This window comes from Tachysurus fulvidraco, chromosome 22, assembly GCF_022655615.1.
Source record: "Tachysurus fulvidraco isolate hzauxx_2018 chromosome 22, HZAU_PFXX_2.0, whole genome shotgun sequence".
Lineage (NCBI taxonomy): Eukaryota > Metazoa > Chordata > Actinopteri > Siluriformes > Bagridae > Tachysurus > Tachysurus fulvidraco.
Window position 1 is genome coordinate 17,029,772 of NC_062539.1, and position 5,111 is coordinate 17,034,882.

The window sequence follows — 5,111 nt, forward strand, 5'->3', positions numbered from 1 at the left end:
CTCACCTGATGTTCATGAATCTCTGTTTGTGGAGCAGCAAAGTGGACAGGAAGTGATGGAGGAATGAAGGCCTTCTACCTCTCCCACAGTCCTGAATAATTCTCCCCGTCTTTATTTTCCGAGAGATACCGTATGCTTCGTACCGCTTGTTTTTTCAGTGTTCTCCCAAACCTACATAATAGTATTGTTGTCTGTAACACACAACAGGTCACCTGACCTCACCCTGATCAATTGATCTACTCTGGAAAGATCCGGAGACGATTAAGACTTTAATACGACGTCCTGTACGGATTATTTTAGAAATAATCACTATTTATTACTGTGTGTTTTTCCATCCTTTTGATACGTACGACATAAAAAAAAGACCTCCTCGTAATTCCCACCGCACGCACTTCAGTGCATCGAGGATTTTATCTCGTTACACCTCCGAATGAAGATCCGCTCATATATTATTCATCTACTGAAGATATTACAAAAGCCTTCATTTGCTCATGGGCGTTAACTGCATTATGAAAATAGTAATCTATCCTGAAATACCCCCCGAGCTGAGCTTCTTAAGCGTATATCACATCCCCGTTTTGACTCAAACAATGAAGCCACTTGAGCAATGACTCTAAATGAGGTTACAAGGGTCAATCCGATGGGAAAGAAGCCAAAAATCGAGGGAACGATCCAACGATATAGAAGCTTTAATAGAAGAACTGTTTGGAGACCTTGTGCAAAAGGAACCCACCATTAGGCTATTGACTTAGTGTGATTTTCTAAGCCTGTATTGTAGAGTAATTAAGAGGAGCCAACTTAATAGCATCCCAGCCATCAGATCCAAACAGCTGTGCTGCTAGTGTTCACCTCAGACCTGAACATGTTATCTCATACTGCATAAATATGTATGAAGACATCTTGGCATTACCGGGTTGGTCCAGGATTTTACTTCCTATTTCAAATCCTGTTCTATGAAAGAAACTACAACATAAAATGTCACATTTTCTACAGCTTATCCGAACTTCTCGGGTCACGGGGAGCCTGTGTCTATCTCAGGCGTCATCGGGCATCGAGGCAGGATACACCCTGGACGGAGTGCCAACCCATCACAGGGCACACACACACACTCTCATTCACTCACACACACACACACACACACACTACGGACAATTTTCCAGAGATGCCAATCAACCTACCATGCATGTCTTTGGACCGGGGGAGGAAACCGGAGTACCCGGAGGAAACCCCCGAGGCACGGGGAGAACATGCAAACTCCACACACACGAGGCGGAGGCGGGAATCGAACCCCCAACCCTGGAGGTGTGAGGCGAACGTGCTAAACACTAAGCCACCGTGCCCCTCCCTTCCCTCCGGTCTCATTATTATTAAATATTATTTAATATTATAACAAATGAGACACTCACAAAATTTGACAGGGTAAGTAATCAGAGCTGGAGTTTAGCCTGCATTCAAAAAGATAAACAAACTTTAGAGAGAATATTTTGGAAAGCGGAAAGTGCAAAGCTCCCGAAGGCGTTCTCATGGTAGAAAACCGTAAAAACGAATCATCTGAAGCTTCGCCAGCATAAAAGCCATTAATAATACGGTTAAAAATATTTTTTTAATAACCATTATGTAACCGACGTACGGTGCATCGTTTCGGTCTATTCTTCTAAACATGACTTAGAGGAAGAGGATGGAGGAAAGTCACAAACGCCTCCTGTGGATGTAAATAAAGTGCTGTAAATAAAGCGTGAATAACGTATTCAGGTGAAGGGACAGCTCGCTGAGTCACAGAGGGCAGTGATAAATAAACCATAGGCTAAAAATGTGACTGCTCTTGCTCTCAAGGTTCAAACTGTCAATTTCAGTACATTCATCTGCTACAGTTCAAGTTGGTCAGACTTAAGCCCTATTCGGACGGGATCAGTTTTACGTGGGGACGTGGAGTGATGCAATTTTACCTCAGGACGTCTGTAATATTAATCGGCCAATTCGCACGGGACAAGACATCTCAGTAAAACTAGCAGAAGTGGGAGGGGTCACTCGCTTTACGCACCACAGCAACCTTCTTGTCGTCATGTGCGTATGACGTCGCTTCCTGTTATCACGTGTGCAAACAGACAACATGGCGCCTCCATGCTTGCAAAACTCCATAGACTACTTCATTAATCAATTAACCTGCTTAGCGAATGAATCTAATTAGCTGCTAATTACAGACCCGAGCATCAAGCCAATGAACACTCAACTCTTCTCTTTTCTTCGTCCCTCAGCACAAGTAGATGTGAGATGAATCTCTCTCTCTCTCTCTCTCTCTCTCTCTCTCTCTCTCTCTCTCTCTCTCCATCTATCCCTCCCTCCCTCCCTCCCAGGTTTCCTACCAGTGTGAGGTTCTGTCCCAGCTCTCCTGTAGGAAGGTTAGTGGGAAGAGCACCTTCCTGTGACACCAACTGAAAACGATTCATGTGGTCCTTCGGCTCTTCCTGCCAGCTTCGTTTGTGCCCCAACAAAGTTCGCCAGGCCCTTTGAATTCTGGGGAAACAAAAAAATAAAATAGAAGAAAACGAACATTAAAACGTATAACAAAAAAAAACAATACTTTTGAACTAACTAGCTCAAAAAATTACACTCACCAATCTCTGTCTTGGTGTTTATACAAATACGAAACCAAATCTCAAAATCTCATTCTGTACAATTTTAAAAAATTAATTATTGAAATTTTTTTAATTAAATTTGTTTTAAAAGAAATGTTTAATGCTAGAGTTTTTTTGGTTCTCAAAAATGTTTACATTTCAAATTTTAACTACAATTTTTTCCCGATTTATAAACTATTAATCTCTGGTATATTCATCTCTAAAGTTAGTTATTTAACTAGTACTCACAGTGCCAGGTCCCAGTGAACCCTAATTTAACTAGTACTCACAGTGCCTGGTCCCAGTGAGCCCTAATTTAACTAGTACTCACAGTGCCTGGTCCCAGTGAGCCCTATTTTAACTAGTACTCACAGTGCCTGGTCCCAGTGAACCCTATTTTAACTAGTACTCACAGTGCCTGGTCCCAGTGAACCCTATTTTAACTAGTACTCACAGTGCCAGGTCCCAGTGAACCCTATTTTAACTAGTACTCACAGTGCCTGGTCCCAGTGAACCCTATTTTAACTAGTACTCACAGTGCCAGGTCCCAGTGAACCCTATTTTAACTAGTACTCACAGTGCCAGGTCCCAGTGAACCCTAATTTAACTAGTACTCACAGTGCCAGGTCCCAGTGAACCCTATTTTAACTAGTACTCACAGTGCCAGGTCCCAGTGAACCCTATTTTAACTAGTACTCACAGTGCCAGGTCCCAGTGAACCCTAATTTAACTAGTACTCACAGTGCCAGGTCTCAGTGAACCCTAATTTAACTAGTACTCACAGTGCCAGGTCCCAGTGAACCCTAATTTAACTAGTACTCACAGTGCCAGGTCCCAGTGAACCCTAATTTAACTAGTACTCACAGTGCCAAGTCCCAGTGAACCCTAATTTAACTAGTACTCACAGTGCCAGGTCCCAGTGAACCCTAATTTAACTAGTACTCACAGTGCCAGGTCCCAGTGAACCCTAATTTAACTAGTACTCACAGTGCCAGGTCCCAGTGAACCCTAATTTAACTAGTACTCACAGTGCCTGGTCCCAGTGAGCCCTAATTTAACTAGTACTCACAGTGCCAAGTCCCAGTGAACCCTAATTTAACTAGTACTCACAGTGCCAGGTCCCAGTGAGCCCTAATTTACTCACAGTGACTTTTTGAAAAAGTGAAAGTGAAAGTGACGTGACATACGGCTAAGTACGGTGACCCATACTCGGAATTCACTGCATTTAACCCATCTAAAGTGCACACACACACACACACACACACACACACACACACACACACACAAACACACGATGAACACACACCCGGATCAGTGGGCAGCCATTTATGCTGCGGTGCCCGGGGAGCAGTTGCGGGGGTTCGGTGCCATGCTCAAGGGCACCGCAGTCGTGGTATTGCTGGCCCGAGACTCGAACCCACAACCTTAGGGTTAGGAGTCAGACTCTCTAACCATTAGGCCACGACTTCCCTGACTTTTTTTTTCTAAAACAAAATATATTTTCTATGTGTTCGTTCACAGTTACTAAAAATTCCCTCTGCTACTGTGTACAGATTGTGAGCCCTCTGAAGTCTAGGCCACAACTGAGAGTTTGGGTGGTGGATTATTTAACACAATAACCTTCGTTCTCATTAACTCCTTCAGGCGAAGGCAGACAAAACACTTACAATATGGCCTTCTCCATAAGCAGCTGTTGCTCCTCTAGATGTGTAGCGTTATCATCCACCTCGGTCCGATGTTGGTTTCTGTAACACAAACAGAGTCTATATATATATATGTGAGATTTTAAGGTATATTTCATCTTCATATCTTCATGTAGCTTTATAACCGTATTTAAGTATTTTAAATGTAGTCATTCTCACACTACTCTCACCTCTCCACTTTGAATCCTCCCAGTCCATCACCAGTGTGATCGTAGAAGCGATGATACTTGCGTCCTTCGTCCTAAAAAACAAACAAAATCTATTCTCAACCACTCACTCACTTTCTACCGCTTTATCCGAACTTCTCGGGTCACGGGGAGCCTGTGCCTATCTCAGGCGTCATCGGGCATCGAGGCAGGATACACCCTGGACGGAGTGCCAACCCATCACAGGGCACACACACACACTCTCATTCACTCACACACTCACACACTACGGACAATTTTCCAGAGATGCCAATCAACCTACCATGCATGTCTTTGGACCGGTGGAGGAAACCGGAGTACCCGGAGGAAACCCCCGAGGCCCGGGGAGAACATGCAAACTCCACACACACAAGGCGGAGGTGGGAATCGAACCCCCAACCCTGGAGGTGTGAGGCGAACGTGCTAACCACTAAGACACCGTGCCCACCTCTTTTTGATCAAATGAACATTATTTTCTCGTGCCCCCTCCAGTCTCAGCTTGGTGGACCTGGGATTCGAACTCACAACATTCCAACACCTTAACCACTAAGCTAACACATACCTGTGACATTGTCTTTCACTGCAAGAAAAACTGAAGCCAAATACTG

At 44.1% G+C, this 5,111-nt stretch overlaps 1 long non-coding RNA gene across 1 annotated transcript; it reads right to left on the reverse strand.

The window, feature by feature from the left end:
• Positions 1-2,368: 2,368 nt before the first annotated feature.
• LOC113633917 lies at positions 2,369-4,559 on the reverse strand. The gene is made up of 3 exons (XR_003438407.2): positions 4,489-4,559; positions 4,283-4,360; positions 2,369-2,514 (listed from the first exon to the last, which is right to left on the reverse strand). It is a non-coding gene; the product is annotated as an uncharacterized LOC113633917 (long non-coding RNA).
• Between the last annotated feature and the right edge of the window lie 552 nt (positions 4,560-5,111).